This window comes from Harpia harpyja, chromosome Z (genome assembly GCF_026419915.1).
Source record: "Harpia harpyja isolate bHarHar1 chromosome Z, bHarHar1 primary haplotype, whole genome shotgun sequence".
Classification (NCBI taxonomy): Eukaryota; Metazoa; Chordata; class Aves; order Accipitriformes; family Accipitridae; genus Harpia; species Harpia harpyja.
In genome coordinates this window covers 10,842,451-10,863,437 of record NC_068969.1, presented here as the reverse complement: position 1 = coordinate 10,863,437, position 20,987 = coordinate 10,842,451, and the positions used below count along the sequence as shown (strand labels likewise).

At 35.9% G+C, this 20,987-nt stretch overlaps 1 protein-coding gene across 38 annotated transcripts in view; it reads right to left on the bottom strand.

Moving 5' to 3' along the window:
- Positions 1-20,987, bottom strand: part of SLMAP (sarcolemma associated protein) — an 87,302-nt gene that overhangs the window by 64,455 nt on the left and 1,860 nt on the right. The gene's annotated exons all lie outside the window — the stretch shown is intronic.

Genomic DNA, 20,987 nt, shown 5'->3' with positions numbered 1-20,987 from the left:
TGGTAATTACAGTTTCAACAGTGACTCATGATTCATACCAGTCTTAGTTGAGGACAAAAGTCACACACATGGTACCTTGGATTTACAGATTAAAAGGTTTGCTAACATGGCAAAACTTGCCAAGGTAATTATTCCAGTACAGCTTTCTACACAGACAAAAGTATTCTGATGTCTTTTTTCTAGCTATTTTCCATCATATCCACAAAGTCATCAGGGACATTACACTGATAACACTGTGCCCATAAATTTTATTCTTCAGAGAAGGAAAAAAAAAAAACAAACCAACCCAAACCAACCTGAATGCCTTTTAAAATCTTTGTCAATAAAAGTAGTACTTAGAACATAAGTGCCCGTGACCAGTGAGCACGAGGAGCAGGGGCAAGGGAACTGCAAAGCACTGCTGGTAATCTCGCACCCTTTCAGCTGTAAAGCCTGAGAGAGTAGTCATTCACACCTCTCAGAAATACATTATCAAGCCTTGCAATTTTTTTGACTAAATGTGCCGTATTTCCCTCCAAAACATGGAAAACATTTTTCAAAGTACAAAAAGAACCTCTTTCTAGCACCAGCAGTTCTAGACTGTCAGTCTAAGAAGAACTATTCTCCATCGATGTTTTAATTCTTTAAACAGCCATCATTTTCCAAATGGCAGATCCTTCCAGGTATGAAAACCAGAGATACCTCCAACCATCTATATGCAGATTTCAGGTCACACTGTCTAAATGACAAAACACAATATAACATTTTTCTTACCAAGAAGATAAGCATTTTTAATGGATAGAAACATACAGTGAAATTCTTCTCAGTTCACCTCCTAAAAGCAGCTGATACTATGTACATTGAATCACTTAGGTTGTTCTTTGTACTTCAGTATCATCATCAGAAAAGTAATTCTCTCCCCCCCCCCTTTTTTTTTTAAACAAAGCAGTTAGGATAAGCTTGATAAGTTTTTTATTCCAAACTGATTTAATTAAAAAAAAGGAGGGGGGATGAGAGGAAGAGAGGGAAAGATGACAGAAGTACAGATAGTTTCAATCCTGAAAAGCATATGCAAAATTATAGAAATATGACTAGTCCCTCTGACTACCAAGCTTTTCCATGCAGCTACCAATTCAGGGAACTTTTCCCACTCAACGTAGAAAGCTGGTACCTTGTTCGCCCATGAATGAAGGGTCAAGTGATTTTTCTCATTAACTCAGTTGTGATGCTTTGAATTAGACAAAAAAAGGGCAATTGTAGAGAAAATATGAAGCAAAAAAATCATTCTGCCTGCCAAGAATCACAAAAAAGCAAATTAATGTAGGTGGCCTGAAGGACTTGAATACTTTTTTTAAACATCGACTCACCTGAAAGTTGAATCCAAAGCCTCATCAAAAGGTTACAAGTGCTACTATACTCTTCCCATGAGATAGCCCAAGGCACATCCCCAAACATTGCAACCAGCACATCAATAAGGCACTGACGATAATCTCATACAATTAGAAAAGAGTTAAATTATACAATAAATCCATCAAGTTCTTTTTTGTTTGTTTGTTTCCATCATCATAATTATGGGTGGTATTCCTTGCTATCAAATTATGTAACAACATACTACATTTTCTTTGTACAATCCTGGTGTTATTCAGTTGTCAAGGAAGTAGCATGCTGTTCCACAGACCAGTGAACACATTGCTACTGTAAAAAACACAACACACCTAATCATTTGCAAGCAAGAATCATTGAATCCTTTCCCTAAGCATGAAAATGCCTTTTCTTTTTAATATTTAAACCTGAGTCGCAACCACTAGAGGGCAACATAATTATACACACTTTTGCCTGGATTTGGTAAAGCAAACCAACTCAATAAAAAAGTACATATCAGAAACTGAAGTTGAAGACTGTTTATATTATGAAGGTGGTGTTTTTTAATACTGGAATTTCCATTAATCATAGCATGTATACTGTGCGTTGTCTAAACTATTAATTCCATCTTTACAGTCTAGAGCCTCAAACACAAGCTACTTTTAAGCTACAACATCCATTTTAACAACTCTCCTACTTCTCAGATTTTAAAATTAGGTTTCTCAACTTCAGTGTTCCTGCTACTGAAATTATACAAGTTACTGAAATTCTACCCAGAATAAGCAAGCATGTGTAAAAATCAGAATGATGTCAAAGCTTTTTCACATTAAATATAGAAATTGAACTTCCTAATCAATGGTAAAAAATATCTAGCTAGAAATTGGCCATATGCTGCAAAAGAACTGGAATTAACATGCAAATTTTTTCCATGTCTAATCAGCAGTTCAAAAATATTGCTGTTCTGAGAACAGTTAAGCTTTTTCTTTACAAAGATAGCACTTTCCTAAAATGTATTCTTTACATTTAACATACTAAGTTCTGCTACAATTCATTAACTAGGCTCTTAGAAGAACAAAAGAGAAAGTCCGGAAACTAAAGCAAACCTGGAGAACGAGTCATTTACTAAAAGAACAAGAACAAAAACAACTCATACAAGGATATGCACTGGTAACTCAAAGCAAAAACATTCAAAGAATTATTTCAGGATCTACAGTCCCAACAGAACACAGAAGAAAGCTCAGCAAGCTTGGTTTCTCCAGTCATTAAAAATGATAATGACATTTAATAAGAATGGCAATGCATTAGTATTGTGCATCAAATCAGTCCCATCTACACTGGCCCATCTACTCCATGAAAAAAAAATCTGTACTGTGTATCACCAAAACAGATGAACCCTCAAATTAAGTTCACATAAAATTCAAACTGCACTCCCAGTACAAACACAGCCTTCCCACAAAAAAACATGTTTGCTGTTAAGTAATAAGCTTTGACATACCAAGAGATTTGTCATCCAAGCTTAAATTTAATATGGCTGTAGACAAGACTATTCTTTGATTAAAGAAAAATCAGTGAGACTTTTACGCTACCTATAATTAGTCTAGTATTAGTATGAAGGTTTAATAAACTTTAATTAGGATTACATGCTATCCATAGCTTGTTTCAAAGGAAAATAGGTTGGGCCACTGGGAATTGGCAGCATTAAGAGCAACATGGTTAAACACAAATTCAAGAGAAATACGTGTCTCCATTGCTTCTTTCTTTTAAACTTCTTTGGAAAATAGTTTTCTTCTTCAGCCAAGCAGTATACTGAGGTCCTATGCAAATACCAGGCATATCAAACCCTACAGATGATGCAGAATGTCAGATTATTACCGTTTTGCATTATTTCAACCCTGTCATTACAAAAACCCAAATTTGTGACACTTCTGCTAGAACAATTTCAAAGAAGTGTTTACCACTCAAAACCAGAAAAAACACTTTGAAGTCTGCCCAGCCAGTCTTGAAACAATTAAGATTTTATCGTTATAATAAAAACAGAATACAAAATTTATATATAGATCAGTAACAGCTCTCCTGATTGGTTATACACAGATCCATGGGAATATCCACTGAAGCTACAAAATCTAGCAGATACAGGTAACAAGTAAAGGGTAAGACCCCCTTACATGAAAGCACCTTTTCACACTGCTCCTGTTAATATGTATGAGTTAGTCTGTCTACCACGGACTTCAAGAGTAGAAAGCAAGTCCTTCTCCTGCTTGATCTTAAAATTACCTCCTTCCTCTGTTGCCACCTGACAGTAGGTCCTAGGGCTGAAGCAGCAGATGTATTTTAGATATTCTTAAATGAGAGACTCTGCAGCAGTTCCTGGAAAGTAATGTACACAATCTCAGCCTTTACATATCTCTTGGCTTTACTAGATAGCACATTCCTCGACAGCACTCAATCTCCCATCTAAGTTTTCAGGGAAGTGTCAGGAGTCGGCTCTCTGCTTTCTTTATGTATTTCAACCATGTTTCACCCTAACGTGTTCCTTCTGTTGCACCACATCTATGCTGTGGAGCAGTAACGTTTCACAGTGTACCCAACTGCAGGAAAGACGTACTGTGCAGTGCACACAGCTGTTCTACTCTCCTAAATAACTGCTTTAAGAGTTGCACCACAGCACATCTCCAGCTTCCTCCCTGCTTATGTGCTTGGGTTTCTTTTGGAAAAGAAAAAAAACCTGGGCATGTGGAGGAATTGAGTGTAGACTGGTCCCCTCCCATCACGCAACTGCAACATGTGCAAAGCACGTCAGTGACTAGAAGCACACCACAGAATATCCTGTACTATAGTTGCAACCTTCAACAGAAGGTACTTTAGAAACAAAGGGGTACTGCATTTCCAGACATAAACACAAATACATAATTTAATTCTTAATAAGTTCTCATGGGACAAACAAACTGTATTTTTACTATATTTGTTTATTCCATGGCTTGCTCTTCTGTCTCTTAAAATTAGGTACCAGTCAGATAAAATAAACACGTCCTGTTAACCAAGGTCCCTCACTTACCTTGTTAAATTGCACTTTTCACACTCAATTCAAAGCTGGACAACTTGAACTGCTTATCTACCTACATACTGCACAAACTGGATTGCCTGACAACTTCCAGACTCAGCAGTTGAGTGCCTCTAGACTTCCAATACCATCCACTCAACCAGCACCAATGAGAATTAATTCAAAGCATGACACTTTATCATCAACCACCACCCAGCAGCATTCTCCTTCTCTGTTTCTCAACAGTTTTATAACCTCAGTGTTTCTTAATAGGCGCATCAGGAACATTGATGTTTTCTTCACTTCCCTTTGAAAGGTTTAGCTTGAAAATTTAAATACCAGAAACAGTAAACTAGTAAACAAAAATGTGTAAACCACATCAATAGTTCAAAGCAACAAAGTAGAGGAGAAAAATCCCAAGTCAACTCAGATATTATTTTGGAAGAAAAATGGTAGGCATTTCAAACGAACTGAACTTAACCCTTTATTCCTAACTGTTCTGTCAATACCTAAATTATTTTGAAATAAATAGTTTACAAACATAAATTGTTATAATTTTAGAAAGTTCCTCTGGATTATATCAGTCATTCATATATACAATAACCAATGGGCAAATTATTAATCCAGTTTTCACTTATTACTTTAAGAGAAGACTATAATCATTTACGCAAAGCAAGTCACTCAACAGTAATATTCTATGACAAATTACAATAGAAGTATTCTTGCACTGGGCCTTATGATAGAATGCAACACATTTACTTCTTTGCCAGTTAGACAATAATCATTATAAAACTTCACTGAGGAACAACAATCACCTTTTATTCTTTCACTCCCCTCTTTCTAAAGGTTTACCAAGTGTGTGTGATTTACAAATATTTTACTCTGCAACCCAGAACGAAGTGCACCCATGGTGAGTCAATCAATCAGCCGGAATCTCAATACCACTTAAACTGCAATAGATTACTGCTTATCTTCTCTCAGATTTATGAGCAGCATAATTTCAACTGAAAATCCAATGTATGTTAGAAGAATTCGATCCCTAAACAATTCAAAGAAAAAAAAAATTTAAAAAAACAAACAACCAAAACAAAACAAAAACCACAAGAAGAAACTCACCAACTCGATTCAATGAAATAATGAATTTAATAAAGAGCTGCTAAGACTGCTCATTTTGGGAAAAACAAAATTTTTTTTCAAGCAATACTTAATCCTCCTTCCATTACATTAAGAGTCACTCTGCAAATACGTAACTATCAGAGCAAATAAAGGCTTTTCACTTAAGTGACCGTATTTTTACTACTCGCACTTTACCTGAATTTTTATTTTTCATTCACTTCAGATACTGTATTACAAAGAAGTTCAAACTGTTACCTGATAAAAATCATTTACTGTGACAGTCTCAGGAAAAAAACAATTACCATTGATTTTTAAAGAAAACTACTAGAACATTTACAGTCTGCAGATATGCAGAGTAACCATTGTGTCAGTTCAAGGATACAAACATTAATCTCTACTTAGTATCGACTACAATGCAAACTGAATTACTAGATTTCTTCATGAAGCAACATGTTCAAAACAGCATTAAGTACGAAATAAACTATTGTAGCTGTGACAGAACCATGGAAATGAACATAAGAAGTTCCATGCTGTTATTTAAAACATAAACCAAAACCACTGAAGCAAACTCTAACATCCAGTGCTCTCATTAGCAAGTCAAGATATGAAAATATTTTCCCTAAAACCTTTCATGGAAGATGACCTATCTTCCAACTGTATGAGTAGTTCAATGAAACAAATCTGTCTGATCAAGAAATATTTATTTTGCTATAAATGAAGCTTATTACAACTGCCATTTCTGCATTGCTTGTAATGCTCTTTTTAACATGTTAAGAATATTTTTATAGAACTTAAGAAATTAAGCTGAGAAAAATAAGCATTTTTACAAATGAAACATTCAAACAGCAGACTTAACATAGAAAATTTTCAAGGAAAAGCTTTATTACCTTAAACGATAATTTCAACCTTTATGATGAATTTTTTCAACAGCACAGAACTCTGCTCTTCAAGCACCTATGCTTAATGGTACAAGTAAATTTAAAAAGGAGAAGTGGTAATACATGTTTCCTGTTAGTTTTTTTTGTTTTTTTTAAAAAGCAACTTGCAATCTAAAGTGTGTAATCATGACTTCAATTGTTCTTAAGTTTCACTACTCCCTTTTGCATCACTTCATCCACTTGCAACATCAATCATCTTGTCTCTATCCCATCCTCATAGAATTTCCAATGCAATCAAACTCTGTGGTATCTTCACTGATCAGTGTTCTTCTCACCTGACTGTTTACCCCTACTACTGAAAAGTGGTTTGTGCCTCAGTGCTGATATGAAGCTCACCTCTACAGTTCTCCAATCTGACCATGCAGATGTGCTTCCTGCCCCCCACAGTACCTAAGCACCTGCAGACCACCTTTCAACATGGCTAGCAGGCTCAAATCAGAGAAAGTGACCTCACAAACTGGTTGGTTGTATTTAGAAGGAATGAGAGACAGAACCAGAAAAGTTTCTTCCAGCCTTTCATCTCACTCCTCTTTTCCCTAATGTTGCTCTCTCCAGCCCCCTAAAATCACTTATGTATGGCTGCTCTATCACCACATGACACTTACCTTGAACCCACTTGGACAAAAGACAAGAGGAATCAAAGGTGCAGCTGAGATGGGATGCTACCACAGATTGTTGGGAATCTGTCTTTCTTTGCAGAAAGAGACAGCAGTAAGAGGAAGGTGGCAGCTAGGGTAACAATGGTTTTCAGGAAGACAGCCTTATAGACTCCAATGGGGAAGTAGTGCCCAAAACCAGAGAGGGTAGACAAGGTAGCTCTTTAGGAAAGCTTGGAATTCTTTTCCTCTCGGTGAGTGGCAAGAAGACAGGACCAACAGTATAGAGCATTGACAAGGGAGCTGAAGTCTAAGGTCTAGCTGTTTTAAGAGTGGCCCAAGTGTGAGAGTTAGCATGTGGAAGATAGGATGGATGAAGGACCAGCTATGCAGAAGGGCTCATCTGACCTTTAAGAACTGGTTTGGGAAAACTGTGTGCACCCACAAGCTTTTCTGCCACAGATTTGTTCTCATTTCTTCAGTTTTGTCATATACCTTGCTAAGAATCAGTATTTTGCAGAACATTATTTTTTACCTTCTCAGTAGAAAAAATAAAGGGAAACTTAATTCCACAAGCTGAAGTACCGTATCTTCTAAGGGTAATATATACACATTACAAATAAAAGGAAGTTACTACCTCAAAATTCACAAAGAAACACAACAACTCACTGCTATGCAGGCTTTAGGTCTCAAGAGGATTAGATAAAGGAAACAAGGAACACTCTACTCTGATGTTGTGGTTCATCATGCTTTTTACTGCCTACTCTACTTCACTCTTCCCATTAACTTACCAGATTACTGCCCTAACGCTGACAAGAGCATCCTTGCTCTAAATAAGTGTTATCACCCACATTTTCAGAAATGTGTAGGTTCAGTGACCTTGGATTTTCTAAAAAGATATTTTCACTGGACAATGAACAAGTTCACAAGATTTTGTTTCATGCTATTTGCTTTAGTTGTTTTGTCAAGGGAACTAGAAAGCAGAGGAACACAGAAATTGATATTGAAAAGAGTACCTTTTGAGCTGGAACAAAATCCTGCAAAAGACTACAATTGGAAACTAACATGCATGATTCCTCTCTGAATTGCAGCACTGAGTTTTGCAGAAAGTAACAAAGACTCCATATTCTACCACAGTTTTCACAATGCAATTTCTCATTAGTATTGTGGGAATACATAAGACATACAAGCTTTCTGCTATGGGACATTTTTAAGTTTTACCCAAGCATAATATCAACATGTCTGAAAATAATTGTTAATATTTTATTTTATAAAGAATAGCCATCCATGTCTATTTTCCTGAACTTGAAGCTGTAATACCCGAGAAAAACAAACTACTCAAGCATTTAAATTAGAATGTTTTCAAAACTTATAAGTTTGGCTTAATACACCATTAGCATGTTAAACAAATATGTTAATTATTATAATTCAGACATTTAAATGATAATACCCTTACTATGCCTCCAGTGTAGACAGGTATCTCAGTGCTTTACACTTTAAACAAGCTGCACTTTAACTGACTTTACCACTTCTGATTATATAAAATAAATATACAAGAGATTCCTCCCATCATAATTCTTCTTCATGTAAGGTCATACAGTTCTTTGTAAAGGCTTGTTTATCAAAGCAGACAAACTTCCTCCTCCCTCTTTTAAGATGCCAGCAGACAAAGCTTATACTCCAAAGGCTGCATTAAAAAAGTAAGCCCTAGTACAACTAATACTCTTTCAATTGCTCAAAAATACAATGCATCAGGAAAATAAGGAGCTCATCTCCACCAACCTAAATCCACATAGCATATGCATAAACTAAAAAAACCACCTTGCTAAGTAGTTAACAATGCCCTCAGACCTACTCGTGGCCACAACTAAAGGAATCTGCACTTTTGACCAGCTGTATGAGCAAATGCAGTGCATCTAATACCTATCTGATTTTGTGGTAATTTATTACTGGTGTTCTTTTCTTCCACTGCAATCAGAAGTTTTGTTAATAACTGTTCTAGTATTTGAATGAGTGCAATGAAGTTAAAAAAGACCATGGAAAGAACAATGATGGGGAGAAAAAACCTGGAAGATCAGTAACATGTTGGTCCCCTCTATCCACTGTAGTACCTCTAGCTTTCTGGAAAGGAAACCCCAATAAGGTAAAAAAAATCATAAGAGCAAAGACTGAATTGGTCTATTTTTCATATTTGCCTCAGTACACTCACTAAAATCGTTTTTAATGTCCTAGCAATTACACAGCCAGTAGTCATACTAAGATTACAAAAAGCTGGCCCCTTCCTATGTTCCAAAATACTTGTTTTGCTTGTGTGTTCTTTTCACCATGTTATTTGTTATTTCAGACTTCAACTAGAACTTTCCAGAAGTTACAACTTCTCTTCAGATTGAAAAGACTATTCCTAGAAAGCTGATTTGCCTTTGGGTGTTTTTTTGGCTTCTTATTCATGTTTCCACTCTCTCATCCATGAAATATAACCATTTTTTAAATAAAAACGCAAGTTGGCTGTGTCAGTAAATGCAGTAATTAAGTTTTAAGATAAAAAACATTTTCTGTCCACATATAATCACAGATTCTCATTCTGAAACGGATCCTTCCATACTATTTATTGTTTTGTTAGTAAATGCTAATAGTATGGCCACCGAATGGGTTGTGCTGTCATATTACTAATTCTAATCAACAGCTTGGGACTCAGATACATAATAGCTACCTGTACATGCACCCTTAGCTTTCACCTACAGACTAAATCAAAGTACTTTGTGCTTGCCATGAACCTGAACATTCACACATAAGCAGCTACTGTTGCACCAAGTCACTTGTTAAGCCACTGAATCTTTATCAGCTGTAAGAATGCTTAGTTACTGCATGGTCCAGGAACAGAAATTTCAAATGAAAAATTTCAACAGTATTTTTTTGTCAAAAAAAAATTCAGATGCAAATGCCTCAATTCTGGAAGGTCAGTTGTTCTTTTCTTTTTAATAAGCCATCAAGCAGATGTTCATGATACAATTTCTGAGGTTTTATTCCAGTTTAAGAAAAGGCAAAAGGGATTCAGATCACTGGACATTTATTCCATAATTGCAAAGTAACTTGTAGTTTTAGCACTAATGGAGAAGTCACAGTTGCATTGTGTCTCAGCAAACAGCTTTAACCCTGATGGTATCAAAAAAAGTATCCTTATTACTAACAGCAACGACCTCATTAAACATTACTAGGCAAGAGCTCCCTTTTGGATGCAGATAATGGACCTCTCAATTTTAGGTCACTAAAATATTATACAAATTACCAACTTCAAGCACTGCTGGCAATTAAACAGCACTTTCATGTAGCACAGCTAGGACTTGGTTCACAGCTACAACAGTCGCATGAAAAAGAATACTTGGGACAGTATTCAGCATGAGTGCAGCAGTCAAAATTATGTTTTCCAAATGTCCACAAGGATAAGCAAGCACTTACTATTTCTCAAATCCTTCTACTGTCTGAAAACTTTTGCTCTGGAATAGAAGAGAATAGTTTCCACAGGTGAGCAAACCTGAGTATAAAAACTGTCTAAAGCAGTATTTATAGCAGAAGTATGTAACATACTTTCTAGACTTAGTTTGAGGCACAACACCAGCAAGCAGATCCAGTCACTGAAATAATGTTACAAGATTACAGGTACCCTAACATTAGACTCAAAACTACATCTTCATAAAAGGTTTTTAAAGGATACTACAAAGCAATTATTTTTGTAAATCTTTTGGAAATACAAAACAGCAATTATAAAGGAAGATGTGTACAGCAAGTTTAAACTATAACACACATCAAAGAAAGTACAAGTTACAGATCTCAAAAGAAAGACTACTCATCAAGATCCTTTAATATTAGTTTACAAAACTTACATCATCATGTAAAATTCATCCAGCAACACCTATCCTGGGAAGGCTCAACATAAAGCTATGTGGGAAAGGGAAGAAGAAAATTCCGCACATTTTCATTTGATCAACCAGGGGAGACCAAAAAAAACCCACCTATCTGCACATCTGCATATAAAATTGTTCAACTGCAGGCACATTCACACGAGGCTGTGAAGCAGGCAAAATCCCAGAACAGGATGACCTAAAGAGCCCAAAGGAATGCAATCTGGATGTCCCAGAGTGGCTCAAAGAAAGCAGGACAGCAATGCTGGTGCAGTGTTTTGCCAGACTAACCCTTCCCATTTCTGGAACATGGGGTCAGAGCAAGTCAACCTGCAGCTAAAATGTAGATCAGCATTAAATTTATCAGGAGGCAGTATTCTGCAATAGGATGTATGCATAACCTGTACTGATTTCAGTAGGTGAAGTAGCATGTGTACACAGATTCCAAAACAAAAAAACAAGTTTTTCAGAGAAAGTTGTCTATGTGTGTCAATGCAATGCATTTGTTCAAGTACAAAAAGCACCAAAACCATTTTCCCTTCTGTTCACATGAAAGTTAAAAGCTATCCAAACACAGCATACATACTTTTAACTTCCTAACTAACAGTCAAGTTCATAAATTTAACTCAAAATCAGGATGACACCATAGGCAAAGAGCATTCAAATAGACTTAGAATATCCACATGCCTTTCTATGTTATAGGTAACATACTATTAATATAATAGCAGTCTATCAGTTCTTCTTTTAATCACATAGAAAGGCTTCTGTTCATAGACCAAATCATTGGCCTTTGACATCACAGACATGATTTATACACCTACCAAAAGCCCTGCTTAAACAGCACAACCTGTAGTTTTACATAATGTCAACTAGTTACAGAGATTGCAAAAACAAATATGCCCTTTCTGTGATTTGTATTCCTGGTTTTCCCTTACAACTTCTGGAATATGCAGTCTAGGAAAACTCCTCAAAGAGGAAGATTGGAAAAAAAACATTCATTTCCCCTTTGAGTTCTTAAAAAGGAAGTAGTGGTTGAGAGCTGTAAGTGAAAGTGTTGTATTATTTCCACCCTTTTGGAATTAGGGGTGGAACTAGGAACATTCTTATGTCTTTCATTCAGTGCTTCTTTTCCTCCAGGTAAATTTTAAAAGAATTTCTATCTGACACATTTTGGAGGTAATTTTAAGTTGCACTATAAAAGAAGTACTCTAGGTATTTCATAGTACTATATTATATATACATACACACACACGCTGAAAGTTCAGAACATAACTTAAGACAACAGCAACATAAGCTAGCCTACCTAGCAAATACGCATGACCCTGTCCTCAGAAGCTTATTTGTTGGTAGGGATTAATTTTGTACCCAAAATTCTATCCCAAGTCCACAAGCAACCTAAACTAATTAGACCTGCTGTGGAGCGGAGGATTGGACTGGATGACCTCCAGAGGTCCATACCAACCTAACTTATCCTCTGACAGTACATCCGTGCCACAGAATTTGGCTGTCCTTGTTCATAGTATTGTAACTCCCCTCAAAGTAGGTACCAGCCAAACTATACATAATGACTTACAGCTCTAGAACCCATAGAAACAAAAGAAACTTCATCAAACTTATTCTTTGTCCCTTACTAATATGTGATTATATTAACTCCACATACCCTTAAAAATCCTCTGGCATTCAGCAAGAGGAATCCTTGTAATGATAGCAAGGAAACAACAAAGAGTTGCAATTACCTACCAAGATCAAAGACCTGAAAAAATAGTTTGGCTGCAGAATGGATTCTTCCACAACCAGATATTTAAAAAAAAAAAAAAAAACCACCTTTTTTTTTTTATATAACAAAATAGAAAATGTGAAGAATTACAAGTAATTCATTACACCTCCCGAAAGCTTTCAGATTTTTCAAGCACCTGGAAACAGTAAGTTTAAGTGCAGAGAACAGCAATGCCAGAATAAAATCACAAGTAATATCACCAAAACTGATTTGCAATGCTATTGCCCGTAAGTCCATTCAACTATTATAGCTAACAACCAAAAAAAGAGAAAAATGACAGTTAACTGTGCTAGGAATTACTGGGAAAGGTCACCAGAAATTTGAAAGGTAAGCAGGTAGGCAGGCTAAAAGCCAAGCTTTGCAAAACCAAGAGATATGGCTTCTACCCTATACAGTTAACTATTACACTTCAAGAAAAGCAATTAAAAAATAGAAAGCAAGGCAGAGTCATCAAAATCTGCTGGGGGGGGCAGGGGTTTAAACAAGCAAAAAAACCTCTTACAGATCATTAATAATATTGCATCAAAGACATCAAAGTTTTAGAAAAATCTATGTTTAAACATAATCTTGCTCAACATCCAGAAAAGGAACAACTCTTTGAAAAAGTGCCAGTTAAGAGCAAAACCTGCCATATCAGATAGGACTAATGGCATATACAAATAGCAGCAGTCAGTACCAAATATCTTCAAAAGAACCTACTGTACACATATCTATTTGGCCCATAACAAAGCTTTTCTTCCTTGATTTGAAACATAAGCATTTCCATTCCTTCCTTTAAAAAGTTTATTACTCAATACACAGTTAGAAGCATTCACAAGTCCTGTATCTTAAGCTCTTGCATTCATTTTATTTTTATAGAACTATTACAACTGTAATTATGAGAATATACAGCATTAATAACTTGTTCTTAGTTTTATTTTCAATAGTCTTAATACAAGAACAAAAGGTCACTTATATGGAAGCTATGTAAGAACAGACATCTCAGACGTTGCACGTTTCCTATATTGAAGTCTTTCTGTCAATAAATATTTTTAACACATTTGAATTATCATATGAAAACCAAACCTGAACAAGATGTTTCAACTGGGGACAAACTTACTTTAACAGTAGCACAATACTGCCAATATTTTTGTATTTAGTTACAAGTTCTCACTATTTTACACTATTAGAACATTTGTGATTAAGTCCATCTTGTCAATTCTTCAGTGTTTTCAGTGGTTGGTTCCTGTTATTTTATAACCTAAAAAGATCTAAGAATAGCACATATTTTCCTCCAGTATGCACCATAGTTCAACTATCAATACTGAAATGTTCTTTAGCTTTGCAAAGATACTATAAATTCTTCATGCCCTTAACTACCCTTAACAAATCCCAGTACTTTTTACATTTTTAGAAAAGTAAAAAAAAAAAAAAGTCAAACTGCTGCTAGCATTTTCTTTGTTTTTCCACTCAACTACAGTGTTGCTACAGGATTTTGGACTTTCTGTTATAAGCCTGCTGGAAGTTCATCATTTATTTATACTTTCTCAAGACTGAAATAAACTCTAAGACATTGCTCAATCACATACATATGTGTCTGGTACAATATAACACAAAAATTGTATCTGATTAAGTGTCTGGCTCCAGCACAATGATTTTCCTTTTCAAAAAGGAAACTGTTCTGGGCCTCTGGCAGACAGATATGTCTTCTTGCAGGGGCTTAAGATGGTACAGTCCAATCCATCTCTCTGCCTGAGGTTCCCACTCCTAAAGCAAACTGAAAAAAATGCTTGTCTATATTCAACAAAAACATGACACTACTGTAAGCCTTCTTCCAACAATTCTGCGATAAGCAGAAATGTTTCTGGAAAGAAAGACAAGTTGGGAATGTTAATCTTGTCACAGCAAGATTTAACAAAACTCAAGAGCTCTTAGATAATCCAAACTCCCAGCAAGTGAGCAACATTAACAGGAAGCAATTATCGATGCGATTCAAAAGAAAATCCAGAGACAATAAACAATTGTATAATTTAGTAGCAATAGCCTGTAAAATTGCTAGCTTTAGGGATGAAGGCAGCATTCTTCCTTCCTTTTCACTTGCCAGGTTCCACAAACAATAATTTTCACTTCACAATATCTATTAAAAGAAATGACAAAACCCAAAATGCAACAAATCAGCTGAGTATTTGTCTACACATTTTGCAGAGTTTTAGCTAGAACAGATTAAAATCAACACAAAGTAGCACATTGACACAGTTAGACACTACTAACCCACATGCTCCTTGACAGCATACATAAATTCAATTACTTAAATTAAATAAATAAGCAACCAAACCTGTTCAAATTCAGTAAGAAAAATGAGAGGGCAAAGCCAAATCAAAAGTATTTCTCCAATGTAATGTAATCCACCTGCAAACGATCAATGGATTGCTGCAACTAACATGGGAAAGAAAGTAAAAGTCAAAAAGAATTTTATATAATGAAAGTGTATTAGGGAGGCAAGGTTTACATTTATAAGCATGGGACCAGGAGCAAACCCAAACCATCCCGTTAGAGACCTAAGGAAAACACATTTACTGGCCTTCATTACTAAGTAACCTGATTAATCTGAAGTTTGTAAAAATTCATTGCAACTACAAAAGGGATTTGTTTGTTTTTAAAACCTAATCAATGTGTTGGTGTTCCTGGCTCAGAATAGATGCATCATGACTGCAATGGATCAGCTCCAAGAATTACAGTATTAGCTCTGCAGCAGTGGCTCTAGATGGTATCTCTGCAGGGAAATCCTTGTCAGCAGCAACTTACCTCTACTATAAATGGCCACCAGCACTCCTACACTGTGTTCTAAAGGAAGTACGGCAGTGAAGTTTGCCGAAACCGAGAGCTCCATAGCCCATACTACTCTTATGATCGTATCAGCATAATATTGCATAGTTCATTCAGGGTGAAAAGCACTTACATGAAAATATTAACAAGTGTATGTAAGGGCTGGCTGACATCACCCTCTTACCAAAAGCATCTAAGCGCTGAAATTTCACCTTAGTGCATTATAGCAGACCCCAGGTCAGTCTCCCAGGGCACTTGGAATAAACATTCAGTGTTTGGAAGATGAAGTGTCTTCTCTACAGACACTACAGACTGTAAGCATATAGCAGCATCAAAAGTACTGAAAAATAAAACATTTGTTCAGCTCTCAAAGACAACAATCATAACAAAGCTGAAAAGATGTAACAGAGGAAAAAATAAGCAACAGACATGGTATCTACCGAAAGAAATGCTACTGACAGATGAGAAATTAAGCATCCCCTACATAGGTCAGCACCAATAGGCCAGAGTATCATACAGGAATCTCTATAGGAAGCAACAGAAAAAATCTCCCATTAAAATCCTGCAACCCCAAATACCATTTTTCATATCCCACTAAATTTTGTAAGACAGATTGACTAAAATAGTTCTGAACAAACACAATGTCCAGAAAAGGTGTCCTATACTTCTTGAATCTTGCCAAATCCTTGATCTCCACAAAACATTCTATGTAATGTTAAGTGAACAACATATTTCCTTTTTACAAATTCTTTCTCTTATTTCTTTCATGGTCAATATACTTTCATCCTTAGTACCATACAGCAAGAAAAGAGAGCATATGATCTTTCAACTCCTCTTTATCAATGTATTTCTTGCATTCGTGGTCCAAAATTAGATGCACTATCCTAGACATGGTCTAACAAGCTGCAAAGGGTTCTTACTTTCCCAGTGCAGGACTTCACATTTGTCCTTGTTCAGACTCGTGAGGCTCCTGTCTGTCCTTTCAGCAAGGTCAGGTCCCCCTGGGTGGTAGCCTTGTCCTTGAGCATATCAACTCATTCCCCACCACACCAACACTTCCAGATTTGGTGTCATCTTCAAACTTGACTAGAGTGCACTTCACCATGTCCTTCAGGTCATTGATAAAAATCTTAAACAGGACGGGTCATAATATAGACTTCTGCTGTATTCTGCTTGTTACCAGCATCCAGGTAGAGCACCACCTACTAACCACTACCACTGAGCTTGATCCTCAAACCAGTTTTATTTCACTCATCTAGTTGTCCATACATCCAGACCGCAGTGCCCTAACTTAGACACAAGACCATCGTGGGAAACAGTCAAAAGCCCTGCTAAAGGCCAAGGTAAATAGCGTGCACTGCTCTCCCTTGCCCACAAATCTAGTCATTTTATCATACAAGGCAATCAGACCTGTCAGACATGATTTATGCCTGCTAAATCCATACTGTCCATTACCAAATCATCATCTTCATGTGCCCAGGAAAGTGTTTCAAAACTTGTTCCATGGTTTTCCCAGGGACTCAAACAAAGCTAGCCAGTCTGTAATTCCCTGGCTGTACCTTTGGGGTTGTTGTTTTGGGGTGCTCGTTTTTGGTTTGTTTGGGGTTGGGATTTTGGTGGGTGGTTTTGGGTTTGGTTTGGGGGGGGGGGGGGGAAGCAGGGGGAGGCGGGGCAGGGTTTGTTTGTTTTCTTTAAAGAGCATGCTCCCTGCAGGACGTGTTCTGTAACATTTTTATCTCACATAGTTTAAGCCTGGAAGCCATAAAGGACAGCCTTAAGTTTAATTTACTATCATGTGGACTATTTGGCTCTCAATTTACTAGTTAGCATTTCTGTAACCAAGATACTATGAATGTGCTCAATTCAATTCATGCCCACTTTGAATTAAATGAAAACAGTAATATTAGCTACCACCTTAACACAAAAACTTGTGCTTACACATTTTTTTTCAGTTGTTAAAAATGACCAGTTATTTGGAGTCCTTTTGGTCTAAGAAAATACTTCATTTCTCACACAGTTTTTCAGTGCCTTTGGTAAGCTATGACAATGGATTCTTTATAAAAGGTACTTATAATAGCCACTCACAACAAACTAAGGCACTGAGTAATTCCAATTTTTGAAACCCTGGATATCTGTCGGAAACTTCAGGTTTCTACTAAAAGCTTCCACCACATCTGCCAGAAGCATTTCAGCCTGGGAGAATTCACATAAAAATTCTCAAGGGTCTTCAACTTGCTTATTTTTAAAAACAAAATCAAAACAAAACAAAAACAACCCCCAAAACCTCAAGTTTAAGACTATTTCAATTAAGCAGTTTTTACAGAATTTCTGCCCATATGCAATGATAGAAGCTAAACAAACTTATTTAAATTTTCTGAACTACAGCCCACTTTTTATTTTGCTTTCATTCACACTTTTTGGAATGCTCCATGCTCAGCACAACATCCACTTGCTACATATCTAGTGACTCACTTTTTCAGGCATCTCTTAAGAAGATCCATTAACTTGTAATTACTTAAAAAAAAAAATCAATTCTAAGCATAAGCTTCTAATGTTACTGCTGTATGAAAAATCCACAAGGAGATATTACACTGTTTCTACAAACACAAGCAAAACAAAGCATTGCACTGGTTGTCTATAAAAGTATTACTAAGCACAGAAAAAGTCTGAGTACAGGTATTGCCTGCACCACCTCCTTCCACCTTTATCTCATAGATTTTTAGGCTTACATATTATGTTAAAAATATTTTTAAAAGCAAATCCAACTTTAAATATCTACTTTTAATTGCTATTTACTGGTGATCTTGAAGACTCATCATACTTTTATCCTTAATAATGCTGGTGTTACATAGACATTATCTCCTTTGGGCACATAACTTTTTCCATGCATAATTAAAGTGCCTTTATACAAAGTAAACATTCACATCTTTCAATTGTAAGTAACATGTCATCTTCAACTTGGTCTGTTTATGTGACATACTTCAGCTGAAGCCTACCTCTGCCACAAAAAAAAAAAAAAATTGTGTACTAGTTTCCTTGCCACTGCTTACTGATGCTCCCTCTCTTCAGTTTCTACCCTTCTTTACAGATTATGCCGACACAATAGTTTACAGTCTATGTAGTAAACACAATCACTCACATGATTCACTAAAACAAAAGAAACAAAACTCTAAACACTCAAGAAAACAAAAATTAGAGTATAACTGAAAGGCACCTCAGGAGGCAGCACAGAGACTGGACTGAGTGACTGGGAATTCCAGAAACCGGTGTAGTCAAAGTCCACGACTTTTGGAACTGCAGCCCCAGATCATTCATGAATCATTTTGAATTATTTGAAGGTTTTTCTCTGTTACTAAATTAACATTTCAAAGTCTTTTATAAATTCTGGGTTTTATGAAAGATAAAAGTCCTGTATATGAGCTTCTAAGAAAAGTTTATGAATACTGTGGCAAAAAGAATTTATGCAGGTTTAAATATAGGTCATTGATAGGATAATAACAGAGTCCTAAATGATATGTACTTATTAGAAGTTCCGTAAACAATGATAAACATTCCTGCATGCAAACGTTCTGTCATAGCTTTACAGGTTTTTTTGTACTGTGAAAACACCACAGAATTCTTTAAAGTAGTTTTTGCGATTCAAGATTAAGACTGTATTTGCCAACATCTTCTACCTGCCTTTTCACAACAGCATTTATATTTACTGTCTGCAATGATGCATTTTTAACTCTCCTCCAACTATCTCACAATTTAGCATTCAGATACTCAACCAGATGAAAAAACAGACCATATTGCCAAGAAACACACACAGAACCCAAAATTCTCCATACCGCTTTATCAATGCTTTAAACCTTTTATAGCACTACAACATCTAACATGTAAAATTTACAGTAATGTATGCCTATGCATGACCTTAAACCCCCTCTTTAGTTGATCACTATGGCTACTGATCTTGACACCCACCTGGGCAATTTTCATCAAGACCCCCATCAAATCCTCACATGACGGTATCTCAAGAACTATCACATACCATCCTCTTATTTACTACTACCAAGTTTCTATTTTAGATCAGCTAGATAAAGCCAAAGGTAACTGAAATTTAAAAACAAACAAAAACCCCACAACTGACTGTCTTTTAAGCTTGTTAGTTAGCAGTCTTGCTCAACACTCAACACGCTTTGTCAAATTAACCATCTTTAATATGGCTAGGCTATTTGTAACCATAAAAGAGCACATGGGGGTCTTAAAATCTTTATAAATCATGAGAAACATTGATAAAAAGCTATATGCATAATATTCTTAAATTTAAAAACAGTACAATAAATTGGAACATTTTACTTTGTTGAGTCAAACAAGAAAGGTTAAAAACCAAGCTTAAATTGAAACTATTTCATGCACTTAAGTTTTCTAAAGTGTGTAAGAATGCACATCACATATATAACAGAGCCAAAACAACATGCTTAATGAAACACTAATACAGATAGCAGTTTGCACAATTACGTGCAGGTAACTTGAAAGCCATGCCATAACCCAGCCTTAAAAAATTAAACGCTTGTCTAGTCCCATCACGCCCAGGTATTGCATAACATAGGATAGTTAACAATGGAAGGTTTAAGAACTTTGACTGCGTTGTACTGTTCCTTATGCTGTGTCATACTACTAAAAATTACTGCATTAATTACAGACCGTATTATTCTTAAAATCAAGAGCTACACTGACTGCATTTCATAGAAGGGCATGCTGCGAAGCTAAAAACCAGCTAATTTAGAGCATATGGAGTTCTAGGGCATAACATCAATACATTTGGAAAAAAAAAAATACAGTGCTGAGCAACTGAAATCTGCACTTTGCTCATTTCTTGCTGGATATTTAAAATTAACTTGACAGTCATTAAGTAAAATAACTTTACTTGTCCCAGTTCAATCCCTAGTGGACAAAACATGCACTACAGAACTTAATTTCACTTAACCAGACAGCTAGCCTTTTAAGAGACTGTTAAGACAACACAGGATATATTTTAAAACCATTTTCACTATCAATGAGGAAATATCTTGCATGCCATTTGTTACACTCCTGCTGCCAGTAACAAACCTTCTGTCAGACCCAAACAACAAAATACTCTTTATAAAATTTCAAAAGGGCAAGTAGGAAGAGTACCAAACCAACCCAGTTTTTTTTTTTTTCAAATCCATTTTTTGACACTCCTCACAATGAGATCTCTTTACATGCTCAGATAAAATAGTAATTTCTCAGCATTTGAAAAAATACTATTACACCATTATATTCAGACAAGCTCGTGCTTTCAGATTTGTATTACTCGCCTCAAAATCACATACTTCCAGCAATTAATAATACGCATGCAAATTTTTCAGTACTTATCACCATTTTCAACTGTTTTATGTACTTTTAATATTTAAAGTTTCTGCGTAGTAAGAAATTATCACCTTACCTGAAACATAATCATTTTAACTGTAA